Source organism: Bos grunniens, chromosome 6 (assembly GCF_055505025.1).
Source record: "Bos grunniens cultivar Pamir isolate PY7600 chromosome 6, Bosgru_T2T1.0, whole genome shotgun sequence".
Classification (NCBI taxonomy): Eukaryota; Metazoa; Chordata; class Mammalia; order Artiodactyla; family Bovidae; genus Bos; species Bos grunniens.
In genome coordinates this window covers 100,661,221-100,674,577 of record NC_141170.1, presented here as the reverse complement: position 1 = coordinate 100,674,577, position 13,357 = coordinate 100,661,221, and the positions used below count along the sequence as shown (strand labels likewise).

Sequence of the window (13,357 nt, the reverse complement as noted above, 5' to 3'; positions counted from 1 at the left end):
TACTTTTAAAAATCCATGTATTTTGATTCTTTTTTTTTTAATTTATTTTTTTAAAATTTTATTTTATTTTTAAACTTTACAATATTGTATTGGTTTTGCCGAACATCGAAATGAATCTGCCAAAGGTATACACGTGTTCCCCATCCTGAACCCTCCTCCCTCCTCCCTCCCCATACCATCCCTCTGGGTCATCCCAGTGCACCAGCCCCAAGCATCCAGCATCATGCATAGAACCTGGACTGGCGACTCATTTCATACATGATAGTATACATGTTTCAATGCCATTCTCACAAATCTTCCCACCCTCTCCCTCTCCCACAGAGTCCATAGACTGTTCTATACATCAGTGTCTCTTTTGCTGTCTCGTATACAGGGTTATTGTTACCATCTTTCTAAATTCCATATATATGCGTTAGTATACTGTATTGGTGTTTTTCTTTCTGGCTTACTTCACTCTGTATAATAGGCTCCAGTTTCATCCACCTCATTAGAACTGATTCAAATGCATTCTTTTTAATAGCTGAGTAATACTCCATTGTGTATATGTACCACTGCTTTCTTATCCATTCGTCTGCTGATGGACATCTAGGTTGCTTCCATGTCCTGGCTATTATGAACAGTGCTGCAATGAACATTGGGGTACACGTGTCTCTTTCCCTTCTGGTTTCCTCAGTGTGTATGCCCAGGAGTGGGATTGCTGGATCATATTTCCAGTTTTTTAAGGAATCTCCACACTGTTCTCCATAGTGGCTGTACTAGTTTGCATTCCCAGCAACAGTGTAAGAGGGTTCCCTTTTCTCCACACCCTCTCCAGCATTTATTGCTTCTAGACTTTTGGATTGCAGCCATTCTGACTGGCGTGAAATGGTACCTCATAGTGGTTTTGATTTGCATTTCTCTGATACTGAGTGATGTTGAGCATCTTTTCATGTGTTTGTTAGCCATCTGTATGTCTTCTTTGGAGAAATGTCTATTTAGTTCTTTGGCCCAATTTTTGATTGGGTCATTTATTTTTCTGGAGTTGAGCTGTAGGAGTTGCTTGTATATTTTTGAGATTAGTTGTTTGTCAGTTGCTTCATTTGCTATTATTTTCTCCCATTCTGAAGGCTGTCTTTTCACCTTGCTAATAGTTTCCTTTGTTGTGCAGAAGCTTTTAAGTTTAATTAGGTCCCATTTGTTTATTTTTGCTTTTATTTCCAATGTTCTGGGAGGTGGGTCATAGAGGATCCTGCTGTGATGTATGTCGGAGAGTGTTTTGCCTATGTTCTCCTCTAGGAGTTTTATAGTTTCTGGTCTTACGTTTAGATCTTTAATCCATTTTGAGTTTATTTTGGTGTATGGTGTTAGAAAGTGCTCTAGTTTCATTCTTTTACAAGTGGTTGACCAGTTTTCCCAGCACCACTTGTTAAAGAGATTGTCTTTAATCCATTGTATATTCTTGCCTCCTTTGTCAAAGATAAGGTGTCCATATGTGCGTGGATTTATCTCTGGGCTTTCTATTTTGTTCCATTGATCAATATTTCTGTCTTTGTGCCAGTACCATACTGTCTTGATGACTGTGGCTTTGTAGTAGAGCCTGAAGTCAGGTAGATTGATTCCTCCAGTTCCATTCTTCTTTCTCAAGATCGCTTTGGCTATTCGAGGTTTTTTGTATTTCCATACAAATTGTGAAATTATTTGTTCTAGCTCTGTGAAGAATACCGTTGGTAGCTTGATATTTTGATTCTTAGTGTAGTCTTAGGGGTATTATTATCTAAAGAGGAAGCTGTATAATAAAAGTGGTTTAAAAGTACTGTTATTTTTTTTATAGTTTCTGGAACCAAAAAACAGACTTTCATTTTACAAATGAAACAATTAAAAAGATGTATTTTATTCTTGCCAACTTTTTGCCTGGAAACACTTTTGTGTGTGTGTTTGTAAGAGAGAGGGGGAAAAGAGAGCTGTATCAAAGGATTATCAGTTGTGACAATCATGGGTTAATTAGTAAAACACCTTCATCTAAGATACACCTTTTCTTTTTAATTTAAACAAATATTTTTTACACAACATTGCTAAGGCAAGGTAGCAGTAATTATCAATGCAAAGACTGTTCTTCAGTCTCTGTCTTGTTTACTGGGTGAATAATTTCTGATTTCTCTAAACTTTTCTCTAGATTTGACTTCCTTTCTAAGTCACAGCACTGACTAGTGATGGACCCAGATATACTGTCCATGCTGAGTTGCTTCAGTTGTGTCTGACTGTGCGACCCTATGGACAGTAGCCTGCCAGGCTCTTCTGAACTTGGGATTCTCCAGGCAAGAATAGTGGATCGGATTGCCATTCCCTTCTCCAGGGGATCTTTCTGACCCAGGGATTGAACCAGAGTCTCTTACATCTAACCTGGATTGGCAGGCAGGTTCTTTACTACTAGCACCACCTGGGAAGGCCCAGATTTACTATGAAATATTAATAAACAGAAGTATATCTACATTTTCTAAAATGACTTCCACATTCTTACTTCGGAATAGAGGTTATATTTGCTCTTTAGATGTTGTTTGGTCGTGATGTCACATCTGACTCTCTGCAATGCCATGGACTGCAGGCAAGCCACAGTCCTCTGTCTTCCACTATCTCCTGGAGTTTGCTCAAATTCATGTCTGTTAAGTCAGTGATACTGTCTAACCGTCTTATCCTCTGCTTCAGGTGACCTACATTAATCATTTTTGAGTGCCCCCTTTAACAGTGGTCGGGCAATGTTTACTTGACAATGTAACTTTACATAGGAAATAGCACAATTGTATGTAACTTTAGCTGGAAAGAACTTTAGAGATCTTCTACTCCAATGACTCATTGTATGGATGAGGATTATTTTAGCATAGGCTGCTATAAGAAAATGTCATAGGCTGAGTAGCTTAAATAATCAACACTCATTTCTCACAGTTCTTGGCTGAGAAGTCCAAGATGAAGGTGCTAGCCAACTCAGTTTCTGGTGAGAACCCTCTTCCTGATTTTAAGACTGCTGCCTTCTTACCATGCCCCCACATGATGGAGAGAGCGAGATCCCTCCCTCTCTTCCTCCTCTTATAAAGCCACTAATCTCTTCATAAGAGCCTCACTCTCATGGCCTAATTTCCTCCAAAAAGTCTGATCTCCAAATACCATCACAATGGGGGTTAGGGCTTTAACATATGAATTTTGGTTGTTGGTGGTGGTAGGGGCACAAACATTCAGTCCAAAGCAAGGATTCTGAGATCAGAGAAGTCAAATGATGTGTAAGATCACACGGAAAGTTAATGGCTAAAGTAGACCTAAGAGTCTTATCTTTTAAGTGATTTATTATACTTTGGATTTCCCCGTTAAACTCACAATGGAAACACTCTAAGGCAGTGATTATCTAATGTTTATCCCATCCTCAGATGATGAAAGAAGGTGCATGTCAGCATTCTAATTTTTTGCATAGATGGAGAAGTACAGAGTGTAAAATTTCCTCTGAAAGTCATCATGATCCCTGCTGTGAGGCCTATAAAAGGCATTTTCTTTGGGGAGGCATTAACTCGGAGCTATGACAAGAATGGAGAGTTGCTCCATTCCCTTCCCAAGCCCCTCCCCTTAGTTATAATAAACGCCAGGAGTGAAGACAAGTAGATCCTAAAGCAGATGTGTTGATGAAATTACTTGGTGAGAGGGAAAATTAGAGAAGTTTAGCTTGATGGACAGGAAATGCAGCCTGTCCATTAACTCCAGATAGCCTTAAGACTGGACTTCACTACTGAGTAATGAGTGAGGCCTTGGAGGAGATGTCATCTTGGCTGCCCCAGCTTTGACTGAGCTCCCTACTGAATACAGCCAAGTAAGTCAGCTACACCGTGTTGTGCAGAAGAACTGCCCCATTATTCTGTGAACTTAGCTCACAGAGTCATGAGAAGTAACACACCGTTGTTGTTTTAGACTATTAAGTTTTAGGATGGTATGTTATACGGCAAAAAATAACTGAAACAATTTACAAAATCTATATGTTGACCCATGCATCTACTCTTTCATGCCTTGGAACATCTTTAGTTCATAGACTGACCCAGTTACTTTCCCAGTTTCTGCACTAAGATAGAAATACATGAGAGTCCTTCACACGACTGTAATCCTCTGTCGTAAATTCTCAGCCACTGTATGCCTCTCCTCCTCTCTTCCCATTACTGCCGGTGTCTGCAGACAGTCAGCCTGGAACTTAGACATTTCAGCTAGTTTCAGGCACCCCTGGCATTCTCAAATTGCAGCTGTCCCATGGAACCAGGCTCCTGCCTTGGTCTCCCACTCTCTGCTCTGTCCCCTTTCACTGTCTTGAACTGGACAGTCCTCCCACTAAACTTTAGTGGATGGTTGGAGTACTGGTTTCCTACCTAGCTCCTGGTGATTCTTTGTCTTTAAGAATAAATTCTATTGCCAGGCCCAAACAGCAAGGGAACAGGAGAGTTTGAAAACACATGGACAAACTCTTTGGGATGTGTAACAGTGTTATAGAGCAGAGAAAACATGGACTTTGGAGTCTTACCAACCTGGTTTATGTTCTAGACTGCCATTTACTAGCTTGTAATTTGGGGTCAACTTTCTTCATCTCTTTAAGATTCCATTTTCTAATTTGTAAAACAGGTACTAAGTAAAGAAGTTATAGCTGTTGTTAATTTCTACCGTACGACACTGCTTCTGCAGCTCTGTTGGTTCCACACCCTTGTTGGTTGTAGAAGACTTCTTACTTCTCCTGCCAGCACACATTGAAGTTCCAGCTCAGCTCACACCCAAGCCAGCTATATCTAGACACTTAGGGTTTCCCAGAAAAGCAAGCTACTTGATAAGCAAAATGATAGTTGAAAGGCCACACTTGATTGATTCCTGGTAGGTCTTCTGCTGCATTTTCTTTAGACTTGGGCTGATTTTCATTAGCTCTTGTGTACATGAGGATGTTCAGACTTATATGTCTGCCCTACTATTCCGTACTTCTTGCTACTATAAATTGTTTGGAAATCTGGTTAGATTTAATTGATGATTGTGAGGCAGTTTTGGACTATTTCTAAATAGTATCCTAATCGCTGTTAAGTTTCCCCTATACATGTGTGTATATGTGTGTATGTGTACTTAATGACTAATCTTTTATACACACTGTCAAAATTTGGGGGACAAAAAGCAAACAAAATCTATAATTTTGTAAACAAATCCAACCCATTTTGATGCTGTACTCGATTTTGTAAGTTGTTTTAATCACATAGGAGAAGACAAAAGACTTTGGGAGTGTTTATTCTAACTCCAGAACTGTATCCCTGTTACTGTACTGGATGCCCTGATGACTGGGAGTGATGCAGAAGGGAGGAGGTAATATGTAAATACACTAATCAAATCAATGCAAATCATAATACATCCCTTTAAAGGGTCTGGGAGACAGCTGTGTAAAAAATGCTTTTCGTTTTCATAGGTTTGGGTGAAACTCTTTAGCAAATCCCATCTCCTTGATTCTGTGATTCGAGCTCTGTTGTGTTTTACTTTGATTATTTTTGGCTCTTGTTTTTTTGTGGGACTACATATGGTAGAAGTTGGCACTTCAGGCATAAATAGCTAGTCTTATTTTCTTCTCTTTGTGGCCAATTGGCTTTGGAACTTTTGTTTTCAATAACTGAGCTACAAAACCATGCAAGCAGAGCTTTTGTGAGGTTTCCCTCTGTGACCAGAGTGGGGGATGGTGATGTGACAACTGTCTCAAAGGTTTTCTTGGGAAAGTATGGATCATCATCTTTGGAGAAATAATTTTTCTTTTTCTTTTATTCCTAAAAGAGTCAACAAATTATTTCACTTTATAGAATTCTATACCATCATTCCAGTGCCTTAATCAGGTCACAACTTTTGGCCACTTATTTTATATGCAGGAAATATTGGTATTAGTGTAAAATTTAAAAAGTCAGACAGATACTCCCATTTCCCTGGGATCCTAATGGAGATGAGAGAGAGGAGGAAGTGTTGGAAGAGGGAGTTAAAAGAAACTAGAATGGTCTTCTGAGTTGTCTTAAGGAGAAAGCAAGAAAAGAGAACAAGAACCTTGTGAAAATCAGTTTTCAAAAGTTTCAGTTTTTAATCAAAATAGTAAAAGACAGGTGTGAGGCAGTGTGAGCGTATTTTAATGACAAGGTACGGGTTTTAGTGATGAATTGGAATAATCTCTAATGCTGAATTTTAGAAATAAATTGTGTTGGCTCCTTCAGTCCTAAATTGAAGAACCTGGAGTAATCTCTAGGGAATAAAGGGACACAGAATCCCTCAGGATCATTCTGGAAGGTGGTATTAATAAGGTAAGGTATCTGGCATGTGTCTGTAACGTTTCTAGTGTGTCATTTCCTGGGGGAGGGTAAATCATGAGAGTGGAGGTTTCTCTCACTGAAACTCTGGAAGAATCCTCTGGGTACAGTTTTTCCTGGAGGTAGGAGAGCAGATAGAATGCCTAATATAGTTTCCAGAGATCAGATGCCTATAGATAATTCAGCCTGCTTAAATAATTTGCATTGACACCACTACATTTATCTTCTCGTGTACATTGCTGTCTAATTCTGTCTGTCACATGGGTAAAGAATCAAGAAAGCTCTCATATTAAATAGTCAGTATTTCTCAAAAACAGATTCCTAAGAAACCAAAAGAGAATTGGAAGCTATAAAAGTACACTGAACAACATTATTAATGGGTAAGAAGAAAGAAGATACAAGACTAAAAGTAACTTGAAATGCCAAGTCCCACTGAATGTATTTCCTCCATATCTTCTGAAACAATCCACTTCTCTCTTAACCTGTTACCACTGCCACGGTCTATGTATATGTAGTTTCCTCTCTGGATTACCCTGACAATTTCTAATTGAATTCACTCATGTTCTGCTTTGCTCTATCTCCATCCAATATCTGCACTATTGCTGTTACCCTTTGGATAAAAACCTTTCAGTCACTCTACACAGTCTGTTGTATAAAATCAGATTTCCTTGTGTGGCTCACAATGCCATCAGGACCTTTCTTACTGTACCGTGTGTGTTGTGCTGAGTTGTTCAGTTGTGTCTGACTGTTTACGACCCCATGGACTGTAGCCTGCCAGGCTTCTCTGTCCACGGGGATTCTCCAGGCAGGAATACTGGAGTGGGTTGCCATGCCCTCCTCCTTCCCGACCCAGGGGTTGAACCCAGGTCTCCCACACTGCAGGTGGATTTTTTACCAGCTGAGCCAACAGCCCTCAACTAGCTCTGTCTAGCTTTGCTCTCACAGTATTAGATCTTTTTCATTTATGGCTTTTCTGACTGGAGTGACTTTTTAACCCCCTATTTCTCCCTATTGCATCTATTCCCCCCCAAAGTAGTACTCATATGTTAAAAAAAGAAAAAAACAAAGCAAAACAGTGCAACACCCAAAACCAAAACAAAGAAACAGGATCCTACAGAGAATTGGTAATGGGAGAGTTTTCCAGTGTCAGTATCAGAATTATGGTAACATCATGAGCTGTTTGTCTTACCTTAGGCAGAAGACCCCTCATTCAAACATCAAGCACTTAAAAAAATATTTTAATGCATTTATTTTAATTGTACAGCTGATTTGCAATGTTGTATTAGTTTTAGATGTATAGAACAGTGATTCAGTTATATACAGATATATATATGTATCTACTCTTTTTCAGACTCATTTCCCTTTGGTAACCAGAAGTTTTCTGTGTCTGTAGGTCTATTTCTATTTTGTGTATAAGTTCATTTGTATCGTTTTTTTAGATTCCACATATAACCGATATCATAGGCTATTTGTCTTTTTCTGTCTGGCGTACTTCATGTAGTATAATCATCTCTATGTCCATCCATGTTGCTGCAGATGGCATTATTTCATTCTTTTCTATGGTTGAGTATATCCCAGTGTGTGTGAGTGCGTGTGTACAGAACACATATCTTTATCCATTCATCTGTGGATGGACATTTAGGTCCTTCCGTGTCTTGGCTGTTGTAAGTAGAGCTGCTGTGAACACTGGGGTGCCTGTATCTTTTCCAATTATAGTTTTCTCCAGACATATACCCAGGAGTGGGATTGCAGGATTATATAGTAACTCTATTTTTAGTTTTTAAAGGAACTTCCAGATTGATCTGCATAGTGTGTCTACCAATTTATTGGTACATTGCTACCGACAGGGTAGGGTGGTTACCTTTTCTCCACATTCTCTCCAGCATTTATTATTTGTAGACTTTCTGATGGTGGCCATTCTGACTTGTGTGAGGTGATACCTTACTGCAGTTTTGATTTTCATTTCTCTAATAATTAGCAATGTTGGACATCTTTTCATGTGCCTTTTGGCCATCTGTATGTCTTCTTTGGAGAAATGTCTATTTAGATCTTCTATCCGTTTTTTGACTGGATTTCTTTTTTTTTATATTGAGCTGTGTGACCTGTTTGCATATTTTGGAAATTAATCCCTTGTTGGTCCCATCATTTGTAAAATACTTTCTCCCATGCTGTATGTTATCTTTTTGTTGATGGTTTCCTTTGTTGCACAAAAGCTTTTAAATTTAATTAGGTCCCATTTATTTATTTTCGGTTTTTATTTTCTTAACTCTTGGAGGTAGATCCAGAAAGATACTGCTGAGATTTATGTCAAAGAGTGTTCTGCCCATGTTTTTTTCTAGGAGTTTTGTAATATCTAGTTTTACATTTATGTCTTTAATCCATTTTGAGTTTACTTTTGTGTATGGTGTTAGATAATGTAATTTCATTCTTTTACATGTAGCTGTCACTTATTGAAGAGACTGTATATTTTTGCCTTTTTGTCATAGATTAATTGACCATAGGTGCATGGGTTTACTTCTGTACTTTCTATGCTGTTCCATTGATCCATAGGTTTGTTTTTGTGCCCGTATCATGCTGTTTTGATTATTGTAGCTTTATAATATTGCCTGAAGTCAGGGAGAGTTATTCCTCTACCTCCATTCTTCTTTCTTAAGAATGGTTTGACTATACCAAGCATTTTGTGTTTTCATATGAATTTTAAGATTATTCATTCTAGTTCTGTGAAAAAATGCCGTTGGTAATTTCATAGGGATTATACTGAATCTGATATCATTACTTTGGATAGTATAGTTATTTTAAGTGATTCAAAGGTCAGTATTTAAGTATTGATTTATGTTTTTATACATATGCATAAACTGAAAGTTTAGTAAGAAAAAAAGGTACCATTTATAATAGCAAAAAGAAAAGGAAAAAAAGTGAGTTACCTAGGAGTAGATTTTATATATTTAAGACCTGCATGAAAAAATTGTTAGGGTTTCTTAAATGGAGAGATCCATTGACTTAGTCTGTTTCAGCTTCTATAACAGAGTAGGCTGTGTAACATATCCACAGACTGATTAACTTATAAACAATAGCAGCTTATTTCTCCCAGTTCTGAAGGCTCTGAGTCTAAGACCAAGGCATCAGAGTGGTTGTGTTCTGGTGAGGATACTCTTCCTGGTCTCCTCCTTATTGTATCCTTACATGGTGGAAGGGGCTAAGGATCTCTGTAGGGCCTCTGTTATAAGGTACTAATCCCATTTATGAGGATTCCAACCTTGCCCAATACTCTGGCCACCTGATGCAAAGAGCCAACTCATTGGAAGAGACCCTAATGCTGGGAAAGATTGAAGGCAGGAGGAGAAGGGGACAACAGAGGATGAGGCGGTTGGATGTCATCACCGACTCAATGGACATGAATTTGAGCAAACTCTGGGAGATGGTGAAGGACAGGGAAGCCTGGTGTGCTGCAGTCCATGGATTGCAAAGAGTTGGACACGACTGAGCAACTGAATAGCAACCTTGTCCAACCGAAAGCCTCACTCTCTAATACCATCACCTTTAGGGGTTAGGATTTTAACATTTGAATTGAGTGAGGGGTACAGTCTTTCAGACTACAGCATGCATCTTTGTTCATGAGTATAGACTCAGTATCAGAAGGATGTTACATCTTTTCCTTTTAATTTGTTATGTAGAAGCATATGAAATGGTGAGCTTTGTAGGTCAAAACAGTTTAATTTCAAAGTCAAAGGTTTAAACTAATATATAAGTGCAGTTATAATTCAGATACAAATACAGTTTTTATAGGAATTTGGTAAGTTTTTCTATAATTTATATGGAAGATCAAAAGCCTAAGGATACTTAAGGCAGTGCTAAAGAAGTATAAAAAGGCAAACGTACTTGCTCTACCAGGTATAAATATAATTATCTAGTGACAGTAATTGAGATAGTTTAGCATTGGTCCAGGAAGAGACAGTTAACCAATAGGATAGACTAGACAGCTCCCAAAGAATCCTGTGCCTATATGGAACCAGTGTCATCAGAGATCCCTGAACTATGGTAGACTGTTCAATAAATGGTGCTGCAGAAACCCCAAAATGTGTTAACAATAAGATCACAAATCTGTAGACAATACTAAGCTCCTCTAAACCAAGAAGAAACACTGATATAAGGAAATTATAGGAAGAGCCTTCATGGCCATTGGTGCAAGGGATACAAGTGTTTAGGATCTACCTGTTCCATGACACAGAATCCATTCTGTAGTATTCATGTCTGGTCCAGGTCCAGGTAAATTCTCCATTCTTATTTCTGAAGCCTCTTTTCTAGTCTACTTGTTTATGGGCAGCAGGCCCTTGGAAGGTAGGGATACAGGGGGCAAGATATGTGAAAAAATTCTTATAGACTCTCAAAGAATCAATAGCCTCTATTTAAACAAGCTTAGTTTGGGATTCAGTTCAGAATATTCTGTGCCCATCACAGACCCACACATCCCTCTTCCCCTTCAGCACATGTTCACTTTTATTAGTGAACATCAGATGATGTGAATTTAAATAGTGAATCTAGTGAAATAAATATCATAGTAAATAATTCCAAAAGCAAATAAAATATTATGTTTTAAATGCTCTCTTGAATTAAATATTAAGTGATACAGTTGAGCTCATCAAAATGATGTTTTCTGAAATCTTAGACCAGCTCATCAATAAAACTGCTCTTGCGGAGTAACATAATACAGAATCTACAATCTATTTGGCTGTCATGAAAGGTGTACAATTAAATTGAAGTATTATGTTGTTAGCAATGTAATTATCTAAAAAAATGATTTAAAATCATTTGACAAATTAAAATACACACAGACATCATTATCATGGACTTAATGACTGCCAGCGAATAGCTTTCATTTCAAGCTGCAATGAAACTTTCCAATCCCTAAAAAGGAATCTGTACCAAATATCATACATGTAGTCCTTGAGGTAGACTACCATGGACTTTGGTAACATGCCAAAGAATGTTCAAACTACTGCACAGTTGCACTCATCTCACATGCTAGCAAAGTAATGCTCAAAATTCTCCAAGCCAAACTTCAACAGTACGTGAACCGTGAAATTGCAGATGTTCAAGCTGGTTTTAGAAAAGGCAGAGGAACCGAAGGTCAAATTGCCAACATGCATTAGATCATTGAAAAAGTAAGAGAGTTCCAGAAAAACATCTACTTCTGCTTTATTGACTATCCTAAAGCCTTTGCCTGTGTGGATCAGAACAAACTGTGGAAAATTCTTCAAGAGATGGGAATACCAGACCACCTGACTTGCCTCCTGAGAAATCTGTATGCAGCTCAAGAAGCAACAGTTAGAACTGGACGTGGAACAACAGACTGGTTCCAAATTGGGAAAGGAATATGTCAAGGCTGTATATTGTCACCCTGTTTATTTAACTTATATGCAGAATACATCATGCAAAATTCCAGGCTGGATGAAGCATAAGCTGGAATCAAGATTGCAGAGAGAAATATCAATAACCTCAGATATGCAGATGACACCACCCTTATGGCAGAAAGTGAAGAAGAACTAAAGAGCCTCTTGATGAAAGTGAAAGAGGAGAGTGAAAAAGTTGGCTTAATGCTCAACATTCAGAAAACTAAGATCATGGCATCCAGTCCCATCACTTCATGGGAAATAGATGTGGAAACAGTGGAAAGTGTCAGACTTTATTTTTATGGGCTCCAAAATCCCTGCAGATGGTTACTTCAGCCATGAAATTAAAAGACGCTTGGTCCTTGGAAGGAAAGTTATGACCAACCTAGACAGCATATTAACAAGCAGAGACATTACTTTGCCAACAAAGGTCCGTCTAGTCAAAGCTATGGTTTTTCCAGTAGTCATGTATGGATGTGAGAGTTGGACTATAAAGAAAGCTGAGCACCAAAGAATTGGTGCTTTTGAACTGTGGTGTTGGAGAAGACTCTTGAGAGTCCCTTGGACTGCAAGGAGATCCAACCAGTCCATCTTAAAAGAAATCAGTCCTGAATATTCATTGGAAGGACTGATGTTGAAGCTGAAACTCCAATACTTTGGCCACCTGATGTGAAGAATTGACTCACTAGAAAAGACCCTGATGCTGGGAAGGATTGAGGGCAGAGGAAGAAGGGGACAACAAAGGATGATATAATTGGATGGCATCACTGACTTGATGGACATGAGTCTGAGTAAGCTCCAGGAGTTGGTGATGGACAGGGAGGCCTGGCGTGCTGCAGTCTATGGGGTCACAAAGAGTTGGACACAGCTGAGTGACTGAACTGAAGTGAGTCCTTCAGGTGTCCAAATACCTGGACTATGTATCAACAATTCAGATTTGAAATTAGTACTCAAATAAATGTTACAATTGAGGTGATCAAATCACAAGCTGAATATAACCTTCCAACCAAACAACCCATTGAAGAGCATGTAGCAGAATTAAGATTTCAAACTTACCACAAATCCCAGACGTTTACATCCCTCAAATAAATGCATTCCATTCAAAAGCGAACAAAATAGCTTTTCAACATAAGTCCTTTGAGTTTCAGAAAACCCCACCAAAGCCAAGTAAGTACTTCATCATGCAAATCAACTCCTTTCAGGGAGATGGCCAGTCAGCAGCATGCATGGATGATACTGAGAAAAGCAGAGATTGTTTTCATCTTCTCAGCAGGGCAGATTCCTTATGCCACAGATTAAATGCAACCCCTTCCCTTAACATCTTTAAAAGAAACAGTTTACAGATTTTTTAAAAGGATGTTTTAAATGAAGCAGGTTTCAAATAAAATTTTTTTTCTGTTGTGGTAAAGTGGATATAGACACACAACATTGGTGTCCCTGAATATGGTGACCACCAACTGTTGAGTTAATCATTTGGAGAAAACTAAGAGTCCTAGCAATAGGTATAAAGGGTTATTATCATATTGGCTTCCCTGGTGGCTCAGCTGGTAAAGAATCTGCCTGCAATGTGGGAGACCTGGGTTCCATCCCTGGATTGGGAAGATCTCTGGAATAGGGAAAGGCTACCCACTCCAGTATTTTGGCCTAGAGAAT

The 13,357-nt window shown here is 38.6% G+C and overlaps 1 protein-coding gene across 5 annotated transcripts in view; it reads left to right on the top strand.

The window, feature by feature from the left end:
* Positions 1-13,357, top strand: part of DKK2 (dickkopf Wnt signaling pathway inhibitor 2) — a 605,998-nt gene that overhangs the window by 157,724 nt on the left and 434,917 nt on the right. The window lies entirely within an intron of this gene.